Raw genomic sequence first — 13,069 nt, 5'->3', positions numbered from 1 at the left:
CTGAGCTTGCCCTGAACTTCGCATGTGTGTCTCTTTATTTTCGGTTGTGTATGCTGCCCAGGTGACCACGTGCATATCTCTTTTGCATATCTCCCACTGCACTGGGTTTGCTTGTTTACACATCCGCTCCATCTGCAAGCATAGAGTAGAACTGCAACTCACTCATCTCCTTTCAGCCCATCTAGCATGATGTAGTAAAGATTGAAGTATGTAATAAAAAAAGGTGGCATCATCAGGAGTTGGGGAGGATGTGAGCCAGGCAGGCAAGCCATTCTAAACTTCGGGAATGGGGGAAGCAAACTTGGAGGGTGGGAATGTCCACAGGATACCTTTACTTACTCACTCAGCAAATATTTATTGAGTGCCTACTGTATGCCAGTAGGCATACAATGCTACTTTGGATGAGGTGGAGAGGGAAGGCTTCTGTAAGGAGGTGATATTTGAGCTCAAACCTGAACATTCAAGAAGCTATCTGTGTGAGGAACACTCTGGACAGAGTAGACCTAGCATGCCCGGGAAACAATAAGAACACTAAGTGTGTGGGGCAACTCTGGGATCCTGGCCAGGTTTCTTGACCTCGGTCTTCTCACCTGTAAAATGGGAATGATTATAGTACCCACCTTGTAGGGTTCTTATGAGGATGAAATGAAATAATGCACATAAGGAGCCTAACATGGTGCCTGAAACCTAGAGCACACTTAATAAAGGTTAGCGGTAATAGTAATTACTATGAATTGATTATTTATTATTTTATTAGCAGAATACTGAGAAACGTATGGAAGGTAACATGGTATCTCCAATGTAAATATTCTGGAATCAGGTCTGGATTCAGTCCCAGGGCTACCGCATAATAACATAATTTGCATAATTTTTTACCTCTCTGAGCCTTGGTTTTTTCAGCTGTGAAGTAAAGATAAATAGAACTTATTGCACAGGATTGTTTAAGGGTTAAATGAAATAATACAAGGGTACTTCCAAGAGTTCATGGAAAAATAGAATTGAATCTTTCCATTAACTTTTTGAAGCACTCTTGTACACATAAAGTGTTTAACACAGGGCCCTCGTAACGTGGGAAGCTCTCAAAAATTTTATCCTTTAATTGGCCTTTAATCTTGTGGAGGTTGTAAATCTCTACCAATCCATCCTCCTCATAGGAAAAAACCATCACTTTATGTCATCCCAGAGCCCATCTCTGACTTACCCTTCAATGCTCTGTTAGCTATGTTAATAATTTTCCTATTTGCATTGATATAATCTTAGATGTGTTTTGTGCTTTACAAGCAAGTGTGTGTTTGTAATGCATTTCTTTTGTAAAATAATTATTAGATTAGACAAGAAAAGAATTCATATATGCCACGGATTGAATTGTGTCCCCCAAAGCCCATGTATCAAAGCTTAATCCCTACTGTAACTGTTGAGGGTGGGAAATCTTATTATGGTAATTGAAAGATAGGACCTTGAAGAGGTGATCAGATTGTGAGGACCATGCCCTTCTAAATGGATTAATAAATTGATGGTTTAATGGTGGCCATGGGCGTAGTTCTGAGTATGTTTAGTTTTTCTCAGCTATGCCATTCTCGCCATGTGACACCCTGAATTGCTGTAGAGTCACCTCACCAGATGTGTTCCCTGGACTTCGGACTTCCCAGCCTCCAAAACTGTAAGCAATAAATATTGTTTCTCTACAAATGACCTAGTTTTAGGTATTTCGTTATAAGTAATAGAAACAGACTAACACAGTATACTCTCCTGATTTTAAAAATTTAAACATTATAAAATTAAAATCTAAACCACAATGAAATGCCATTTCATATCCACTAGGGTGGCTGTAATTGTTTAAAAAATGAATATAACAAATGTTGGTGAAGATGTGGGGAAACTGAGAACCTTAATGGTGCAGCACTGTGGAAAACACTTGGACAGTTCCAGTTCCTCAAAAAGTTAAACCTATCCAGGGATGGCAGCACTTCAAAAGAAAAAAAAAAAAGTTAAACCTAGAATTATCATATAACCCAACAATTCTACTCCTATATATACATCCAAGAGAATTGAAAACATATGTTCATGCAAAAACTTTACATGAATGTTCATAACAACATTATTCATAATAGCCAGAAGGTGGAAATAACCCAAATGTGCATCAGCTCATGAATGGATAACCAAAGTGTGGTCTACTCATACAATGGAATATTATTCAGCCTTAAAAGAAAGGAAATTCTGACACATGCTACAACATGGATGAACATTGAGGACATTATGCCAAGTGAAATAAGCCAATCAAAAGAAGACAAATAATGTATGATTCCGTTCATACAAGGCATGTAGACTAGTCAGAGTCAGAGAGATAGAAAGTAGTACGGTGATTGCCAGGGGTTGGGGGAAGGAGGTGATGGGGAATTAGTATTAATAGATACAGAGTTTCGGTTTGGAAAGGTGAAAAAGTTCTGGAGATGGGCTGTACAACAGTAGTAATATGGTTAACAATACTGAACTGTACGCTTAAAAAAGGTTAAGATGGTAAATTTTATGTTAGGTATATTTTACCATAATTTAAAAAAAAAATTATTCTTAGTGGAAAAAGCCAGACACAAAAGCCCTCTTTTGTGAAATCCCATATTGTATGATTTCATTTATATGAAATGTCCAGAGTAGGCAAATTTATACAGACAGAAAGTACATAAATGGTTGCCAGGGGATGAGACAGGGGAAATGGGTCGTGACTGCCAGTGATTCTGGGGCTTCTTTCTGGGGTGATGAAAATGCTCTGGAATTAGATAGTGATAATGGTTGCACAACCTTGTGAATACACTAAAACTCACAACTACACTATTGAAAAGGGTGAATTTCAGGGGCTGGCTGGTTAGCTCAGTTAATTAGAGTACAGTTTTCATAAGACCAAGGTCAAGGGTTTGGTTCCCTGTAACAGCCGGCCATGAAAAATAAATAAATAAAAGGGTGAATTTTGTGGTATGTGAATTATATTTAAATAAAAATTAATAAAAATAAATGTTATATGAGGAATGGGAGAAAATTCTAGATATACAGTGTCTGCTTTAATCAGTTCCCCTTGCCCTTTCAGCAACAAAGTTACAACCAACTGATAATATTATTATCAATTGATAAGGTATTTAGTCCTTTTTCTAACATACGAGTATATAAACATAGATATCTATCTATCTCTATCTCTATCTATATATCTCTCCAGAGAAAATATGCAAGATGGCTTGGTGATTTGTTTTCCTTTTTGATTTTTACACTTTAAAATTTTCTTATTTTACTGTGTCTGTGGTTCCATAACTTCCTTCCCCCCTGCATAGACTTTCTACATCATCTGGAGTCTACTGAGATTGACCTAATTTTCTCTTTAATTAAATCTTTAGGAGCCAATTCATTACCACTAAAAATGACCTAACAGTCTTTATTTTTATCATTGCCATTAATCCTTTTGGGGGTAACAATAAAAATGATTGCATCCGCCAAACAATGGTTTTAGATTTGCTGTATGCCCTGAAAGCTGTAAGAAATGTACAGCCTGACATCTTGATAAGGAAATCAATTACTTACCTCATTCTGAGTGAAGGGAATGAGAGGATTAAAATACAATGATAATAACCAAAATGGTGAGAATAAAACAAACTGGGAAGAGACATACATTTCAAGATAGTGTTGCTTTGCTTGAAAATAAAGTCTGTATGCCTTCAAATATTCCCAGTGATTTTTGTTCCTTCATTCTTGAGTCCTCTGAAGCTCCTGGGAACACCCACCTAAAAGCAGCCGCCAGCCTCTAACCACACCTGATGTCATTTTTCTCAGCTGCTCGGGACAGTTACTCAACAGAGCTGCCTCTGATCCTCCCTGCCACAGGCATCCCATTCAAGAATTTGCAGCACTGCTGGCCTGGCAATAGAAAACAAATTCAGTTTCTAGGAGGAAGATACACATAATCTTTTTTTCTGAACTAGGTTTCCATCATATTCGATTTATTTCTTTTGGATCTCACTGCTCCCTGCACAGGCCTGGCTAATCAGAAGTGAAGCAAGTACAGATTTTTCAAAGCCCCATTTAGTCTTCCTAATGGGTCATTCTCACTGAGCGATATAGGGACAGAATATTTTTATTTTCTGATCAACTAAAGCTACCTCGGGTAATTCCAGCCATTTCATTATCTTCTCACCCTCACAAATGCCACTTTCTCAGATGAGAAGCTATAAAGCTAACACCTTAGGAGATTCAGAATTTTATTAAACATTTATTTGCATTGCTTGAAAGTGAATGTATGTTAGTTTGATCAGAAAATGAATGACCTTTTTTTTCAGGGGAAGGGAAGGTGGTAAATGAAACACGCAGCATATTTGCCAGCTGATGCTGAAAGCATATAGGATTTCTTTTACCTAAAATAAATAAGAGGCTGGGGAAAAGCTTCCCATGTCTTGGTGGGGATAGTGTATTTATGGATTGAGACTGGAAGAAATGCACCTGCTTTACTTTGCTCTGGGAAAACACGCATGCGCGCGCGCGCACACACACACACACACACACACACACACACGCACGCAGAGTTGATTGCCCTCAAGAACAAACATGGCCATGCTGGTCCTAATTTCCTAGGCTATGTCCTCAGCCAAGGCTACTGTAGTCTTAAAGGAGCCAGGACTGCCCCTTTTTTGACTGATTCAGAAAACTAGATCTGGATCATAGAGGCAAGGAAAGGAAGGCAGTCTTGCAGCCACACACCTGAGCCTGTTTGCACAGATTGAATCCCTTGGCCACACCAGTGGCCCAGAAATGAATGAATGGAATCTCTCAGACTACCTGCAGCTCTGCGACCAACCTGACCCCTCCACTAGAGGAGGCTCGACGTAACTGGGGGCTGGCTAGGCTGTAGGACACAGGGTGACAAAAATATTACCAGCTCCTCAACCCAGCACTGTTTGCAAACCTTTGATTAAAGATGTCAGATGGCCCTTCGCCCTGTAAACACTCAGTGCATTTTGATCAGAAGAATTTTTTTTTTTTTTTTTAAAGATGACCGGTAAGGGGATCTGAACCCTTGGCTTGGTGTTGTCAGCACCACGCTCAGCTAGTGAGCAAACCGGCCATCCCTATATAGGATCCGAACCCGTGGCCTTGGTGTTATGAGCACCGCACTCTACCAAGTGAGCCACGGGCTGGCCTTGATCAGAAGAATTTTTAAGCTGTGTCATGGAAGAACTCTGTGGTGAGGCTGGATTTGGAATGTTTTGTGAAGAAATCAGGGTGTAGTGTTTAAAACCCAGACCACTTTGGATCTGATGGGATGGGAGTTGAAAACAGATTTCAAGATAAGCCTTGAGCAGTTTAAGGACATGGCTGTGCTGTTAGGCTTGGGCAATGCTCCTGCTTTCTTCCTGCTGATGAAAGGGTCCCGTGCAGACTTCCGACTCTGGCACTCTCATCCACTAGGTCACAAGCTCATCCATTTACCAGACTGGCCCGAGCGCTGGTCCAGCATTTCCAGACCAACGACAGGGGCGCCACCTCCAGGCCAATCCTCAGAAGTGCAGTTGTGAGTTGGACTGATCTGGGCTTCATTCATTTCAGTCAATGTATCCTCAAGATGCAGGGCAGAGGTCTGGGCTTGTGGGTTGGCCAAACAATTGTAGAATCTAGGGTTTCTTGGGCCCAAGAATCTGGGTTGTCCACTCCCTAATTGTCCACCCTGTTTGCCACAAGTGACCTCAGAAAAGAGATGTGATTCTTCTGGTACCAATCTTGTTTCAGGGATTAGAAACTCTATTTCTAACTTGTCCTTGGCCTCCCCCAAATCAGCCTAGTCTTACATCCTCAAGGTCAGCCCTTCCAGCCTATCTCAAGGAGTCCCCAGGCTAAGTGATTTCTTCCCCTGAGACTCTACATCAAGAAACTCGGGATGACTCATGTCAGTGACCTTGTGGTGAAGACACAATTGCTAGTGATCTAGGTGGCCTTCAAGGAGGGAGTCCCCCATCATATGACAGCCAGGAGTACCTGGCGCACACTCAGTTCAGCTCACGCCCTCTCACAGTCTTCAAGGAGTTTGCTTCACACGTTTGCAAGCTGAGCACCAAAACTCTTCAGTAGATATCCTGCTAGGGAGGTAAAAATGGCAGGGGATGGAGGTGCAGGGAGCCCCACCTCCAAAGCACCATGGCCTGAGAACTTTGAACCATGCCAGCTTTGTTGCTGCTGATCTAAACAGTTCTGCAAGCCCATCATCCAGTCAGCTAAGAGCCAAGCTCGCCCAAAGCTGAAGAATGCACAAGATCCTCCTCCACCAGAGCAGCCATCAATGTCCTGGCAGTAGGAACCTGCACATCAGTACTGGGATTGGGCAGGACACTACTCAACAAGCCACTGAGGATTCAAAATCCTAAACATGATCCAAGGGGACTTTTGGTGACTCTGTGGTCTGGAGATGATTCCTAAAATCCATCAGGTCTTTAGTCACAGATACTCTGGCTGAGGATAGACAGCAATGGTCCTAAGCACTACTATGCCCTCTCCCAGCCCTCTCAATGTCTGTGGAAATCACACCATTATGGTGGGGGAGGGGCAAACCTACTAAAGGTCACACTCCATCCTCTATACTAGACCTGTCTATCTGGTGCATAGTGGAATGCATCGTTCAAGGTTTTTTCTTTTTTTTGGCAGCTGGCTGGTTAGGGTATCCAAACCCTTGACCTTGCTGTTATAATGCCACGCTGTAACCAACCAAGCTAATTGACCAGCCTGCATCATTCAAGTTCTAGAGAACTCTCTCTGCTGCTCCCTGCCCAATGGGAAACACAGCTGTAGTACCCACCTTAACTCTGCAAAATTTGCACACAATTCACTACGTTCTCATGTCCAAAACACACTGATGCACATCAACCATGGCTTCCATTCCTCAAACCTTCTAAATCACCAACCACCTTACCAGCTAGTGGCCCCTCGCTCAGCCAGTGAGCGGCCGGTCTGCATGTGGGATCCGAACCCTCAGCGGGAGCACCACCGCACTTCCCAAGCGGCGCACTATAGCAGTGCGCCACTGGGCCGGCCCAAGGCAATGGTTTCTTAAGACACAGAAAACAATAACCATAAAAGAAAAATAAATTGATAAGTTAGACTTAATGAAATTTAAAACTCTTGTCATCAAAAGACACCGTTAAGAAAATAATTTTAAAAAGGAAAGAATTAAGTGAACCATAGACTAAAAGTACTCTCAAAATCTATATCTGACAAAGGAGAGGTATCAAGATACATAAAGAACACTTAAAACTCAATAGTAAAGGGCCGGCCCCATGGCGCACTCGGGAGAGTGCGGGGCTGGGAGCGCAGCGACGCTCCCGACTGGGGTTTGGATCCTATATAGGACTGGCCGGTGTGCTCACTGGCTGAGCGCAGTGCGGGCAACACCACACCAAGGGTTGCGATCCCCTTACCGGTCACGAAAAAAGACAAAAAAAAAAACTCGATAGTAAAATGAAAAACAATCCAATTTTGAAAAGACATTTTACAAAGGAAGATATATGAATGGCCAATAGGCACATGCAAAAGTGTTTCACATGGGCTGGTTAAAGCCAGTATTACAATACCAAGGTCAAAGGTTCGGAACCCCCTAATGGCTGGCCTCAAAAAAAAAGTGGTCCACGTCATTTAGTTGTCAGAGACATGCAGTCTAAAATCACTACGAGATACTTCTACACTCCCACCAAAACGGTTAAAAGACTGAAAACTCCAACCGTTGATGAGGATGTGAAGTAACCAGAGCGCTCAAATATTTTTGGTGGGAGTTTAAAGTGGTACGACTTTGAGAAAACGTCTGACAGTTTCTCATGAGATGAAACACACACTCTACCTTAGGACCCAGCAAATCTACTCCTCTGTATTTGCCCATGTGAATTGAAAACATGTGACCACACACACACACAAGTTGTACAGAAATGTTTACAGAAGCTTTATTTGTAATAGCCAAAAACTGGAAATGGTCCCAGTGTCCATCAACGGGAGAATGGCTGCACAAGCTGGTATTTCATATGAGACACTACTACTCCGCAATAACAAGGGACGACCAGTGGTACATGCAGCAACGTGAACAAATCCCTGAAACACTATGCTGAGCAAAGGAAGCCGGATACAAAAGAGTATGTACTATCTGACTCCATTGATGTGAAGTTCTAGAACAGGTAAATCTATGGTGGAAAAAAATCAGGATCGTGATTGCCTCTGGGGAGATGGGGAAGGGGTTGACTGGAAAAGAGCATAGGATGATGTTCTATATTTTGACAGGGGTTTATGTGCCATGGGAAGATGTATTTATCAAACACATCAAATGGGATATTTTATATTTGTACATTTCCTTTTCTCATCTCAGGAGCTAAGCAGGGTCGGGCCTGGTAGATGGGAGACTGCTTGAGAATACTGAGTGCTGTAGGCTTTAAAAAAATAAATTTAAAAAGTTTTTAAATGTGTTAGAAATAATATTTGTGCATTTCATTGTATATAAACTTGACCTAAGAAATTCAAAATTTGTAAACAAACACTGAACAAGTTAATGATATGGAGGATGAAGTACACTGATGTTTTGTAACTTTGAATTGCATAAAAAAATCAGATGGGCTGATGGATGAATAGATGGATGGAGGAATCTATAGATGTGCAATACACAAATAGTATAATGTAAATTATAGAGTCTTATCGTGGGTATATTAGTAATTATTGCACAACTTTTTCAGTTATTTTGAGGGGATAGGAACACCAAATTGAATTGGCAATTTTTGTTTCTCAAGTGGTAAACATACGTGGATGGTTGTTATATTTTTTTGTATTTTTATTATTGAAATATTCCACCATAGATAAATAAGTAAAAGTTCCCAGGTGATTCTGATACCCATCCCTGGGTGAGGACTGTTGGGCTGTGAGAGCTCAAAAGTCTCTGCGTTCTCCGCGTGCTGAGGAGCTAACCAACACTTACTCTGAAGCGGTAGGGATCGGTTTCCTATCGCTGCTATCACAAAGTGTCATAAATTTAATGGCTTAAAACAGATTTATTATCTTACAGTTCTGAAGGTCAGAAGTCAGAAATGGGTCTCACTGAGTTAAAATCAAGCTGTCAGCAGAGCTGCATTTCTTCTGGAAGCACTAGAGAAAAGTCCACTGCCTTGGCCTCTCCAGCTTCTAGAGGCCACCTGTGTTCCTAGACTCATGGCCACTTCATCTTCAGAGCCAGCAGCGAAGCATCCTCTAATCTGTCACTGACTCTGATCCTTCTGTCCCCTTCTCCACATTTAAAGGACCCACCCAGCTACTCCACTTAATCTGCATCTAAGGTGATCTGATTATCAATTGACTGTGATATGTTTCTACCCACAGAACACTTCTGATAACAAATGTGTGGGGTTTTTTCTCACACCAAAAATCAATTCTCTAACTCTCAGGATACCAACTGGGTGTCCTGCAACTTCATTTAATTCTGACACTGACTACCTGGAGTTTGCATCACACCCCACAAGTTAAGGGCTCAGTCCCACAATACTGCCCCCATTTCAGATGCCAGTCATAAATCCTGGACTTTCTGTACTTTGTACCAACCAGCTATAATTGGGGGTTCCCATAACCCCCTCCTCAGATTTGGTAATTTGCTAGAATAGCTGACAGAACTCAATAAATCACTTTACTTACATTTACTGGTTTATTATAAAGGATACGAAGGTACATAGGGCAAGGTCCTGAAGGGTGCCTAGCACAGGAGCTCTGTCCCATGGAACTGGGGTGTACCACCCTTCCAGAACCTGAGCCCTAACCCTCTTGGAACCTCATTATTTTAGGGGCTTTTATGGAAGTTTCATCACATAGGCACGATCGATTATTAACCCCATCTCCAGCCTCTCTCTTCTCAGAAGTTGCTGGGAGTGGGCTTGAAAGTTCTAGACTTCTAATCAAGGGTTGCTCTTTCCAGTCACTAGCCCCATCCTGAGGCAATATAGAAGCCCTAAGTCACCTCATTAGCATAAACTCAGGTATGATCAAAAGAGGCTTCTTGGGCTGGCCAATTGGCTCACTCGGGAGAGCGTGGTGCTGAGAACACCAAGGTCAAGGGTTCAGATCCCCGTACAAGCCAGCTGCCCCCCCAAAACCCCAAAAAACAAAAACTGGGCTTCTTATGAACAACAAATGACACCCTGTTGCTGGCCCAGTCCGGCTGCCTGCTCTCTTTCAAAAACAAGCCTCTCAAAAGTCAAATGTTGGTGAACATGGAAGTCAGCTTTTGTTCAGGAACACCAGTGACCTGAGGAGAGACGTGAGGCTCACCCATCTCTCTGGTAAACCTGAAGGTGACTGGCCAGACTAGAGCCATCTCAAAGCCTCAGATCCACTGAGGGGTTTTCAAAGTGGGGGCTGAGGGAATGGAACGTGGGAAATGAAAAGCAGGAAGGTGGGGGACATGACCTGTAGGGGCTCCGTGCAAGGAGCCAGGCGCAAGGTCTCTCCAGGACTCTGTCTGGCTTCTGCTCCCATTTTTGCTGTTATCTCAGGATCTTGCTGGATAGTGTCTCCTGGCAAGTCCACAGCTTCAAGCTGGCTGGAAAACAACTTTACATTCATGGAAATAATGTCATCTTGCCTCGTCACCAAGATACAAAATATCAAATAATCACGGGGAAAGAGGGAACTCAGAGAAATGCATACCAAGAAAAAAATTGTGTCACTTAAAGTTTGCCCATGTGATTTTAGGTCCTGACACGGCTTCAGTCCTGCTCACTCGAACAACTTCTGTCAGGAAATTTTAAGACTTTTAGAAACTCTTTGCCGGGAACTGGGGACAAAGACCAAATATATTTCTTATTGTGTCACACAACCTAAATTCCATTTGCAACCTTAACTCCCCTGCCCATGTAACATAACAGGACGTGGACATCTTTGGGGAGCCGCTGTTCTGTTCATCCTCGTGTTAGTGGCTGCCTGAGTTGGGAGAGGTACTGTGAATCTCCTCCTGATATACACATGTCTCCCAGCCTTGATAAAAGTGGGAGCACTGATTTTGGCAGACCTGTGGGATTACTCTCATATGGATCCACCCCATCTTCAACTACTCCCTTGTCCCCAGGCCACCCTTCACATCCCCATGACCAGCCTGGACAAGCCAGAAAGGGCAAATGTGACAAGGGTAGGAAGTGCTGAACCCCCCCAGCCTCAGGACCAACTCCAATGTTTGGTGCTTTTGAAATATAGTACGAGCGGGCAGATGGATTGTTGGCCTCCATCTCCCCCTCAAGAACTCCTTTGAAGAGCTTTAAGACACTCCATCAGGTGAGTGAAGGGATGCCCCACCCACCCCACCTAGGGGAGGACTTAGAAGGGTTTGGTGCCTGCCCCAGTTCTGGCTCTCTACTGGCCAGCGCAGCTGCCCTTAAAAGCCAGCCCTAAACATCATGGGACAGCCAGGTACCCTCTGGGAACCTCAAAATATGTGGCCTCTGCCATGGATTGAATGTCCCCCCCAAACTCATTGAAGCTGGGTCCCCATGGTAACAGTGTTAAGAGGGTAGGAAATCAGACTATGGTAGTATTGAAAGGCGGCGCCTGTAAGAGGTGACTGGATTGTGAGGACTACGATCTCATGAATGGATTGATCAATTCATGGATTGATGGGTTAATGGTTTAGTCGGTTGTCATGGGGGTGGCACTGGTGGCTTTATAAGGAGATCAAATGAACACATTAAGGAGCTTTTGCCATCTTTGCCATGTGGTACTCTGGTTGCCACAGGGCCCTGTAGAGAGTTCCCACCCAGAAAAAGACCCTCACCATATGGCGACCCCTGGACCTTGGACTTCCAAGCCTCCAAAACTGCAAGAAGTAAATTTCATTTTTCTTCATAAATTACCTAGTTTCGGGCAATCTGTTATAAACATCATTAATGGACTAATACAGCCTCCCTTCTTCCCAGTTTGATCCTCTCCTGCCCAAGTGTTTTTCTTCACTCCGTGGCCTTGAACCTTGATCCCATGTGCCTTCCTGAGTCCCTTCTTTGAATGTGAATCCCAGTGCTCCTGTACAGTTTTGGCCCAGCCTCCTCCAGATTTTGTGAGAACTCCCTGACTCAGGCCCCCAGTCCTGAGGATTCCACTCCTCAAGTCAGCTGCCAGGGCAGGCCCAACCCCCAGCACCCTTGTGAGGGGTAAGGAGAGGATTAAATCCTTTAGTGTTTGACATTTGTCACTTCGCTTTGTTTCCTATGCACAGTTCCAGGTATCAATGGGGCCCATTATACTGATAGATCATGCTTTGCTTTATTGTATCCATGTTTTGAGCTTTTTGGATATTTCCAATCTGTTGCTATTATAAATAGCTCTACAATGAACATCTTTATTCAAATTACTTTAGTTTCACTTTGCATTATTTCCTTGGAACTGTTTCGTGACTGTGAGACAACTGGGTTGAGGTGTTCATCCGTTCCTTTTTTGTCTGACCCACATCCCTTTCCACTGTGAACAGCCCCTCTTCCACTTCACGGTTCTGGTGTGCTTTTGAGCAGAAATCTCCTCCTCTTCTGTCCCAGGAGTGGGCATTTGAGCCAATCTGTTCATGGTAGATTGGTATCAGCTAAACACAAATCTCAGCGGTTTAACACAATCATAGGTTATTTCTTGGTTATATCGCAGCTCCATGAGGGTTTTGTGGGGGGTGGTGGGGAAGGACATGGGGAATTACTCTTCTGAGCAGAAATTAGAGATCCAGCCTCCTTCCTTTTATTGTCTTCACCGTTCATTAGGGCTTCTTTAGTGCTCTTCCCTGGACCTGTGCATGCACCCACCACTGAGGAGCAAAGAGAGAGCATGGAAGATGGGGGCAGGGACGTGCATTTTAGCATCCAGCTCAGAGTCGCACAACTCTCTTCTTTTTTTTTGTTTCCTTTTTGTCTTTTTTCGTGACCGGCAACGGATCGCAACCCTCAGTGTCGTGCCTGTACCGACCGGGACCGGCAACGGCAACGGCAACGGCAACCCTCGGTGTTGCGTCCGCACCTCACTCAGCCAGTGAGGGCCGGTCTGTATGTGGGATCCGAACCCT

Source organism: Galeopterus variegatus, unplaced genomic scaffold (genome assembly GCF_000696425.1).
Source record: "Galeopterus variegatus unplaced genomic scaffold, G_variegatus-3.0.2 Scaffold243, whole genome shotgun sequence".
Classification (NCBI taxonomy): domain Eukaryota; kingdom Metazoa; phylum Chordata; class Mammalia; order Dermoptera; family Cynocephalidae; genus Galeopterus; species Galeopterus variegatus.
Note: the sequence above shows the minus strand (reverse complement) of the source record.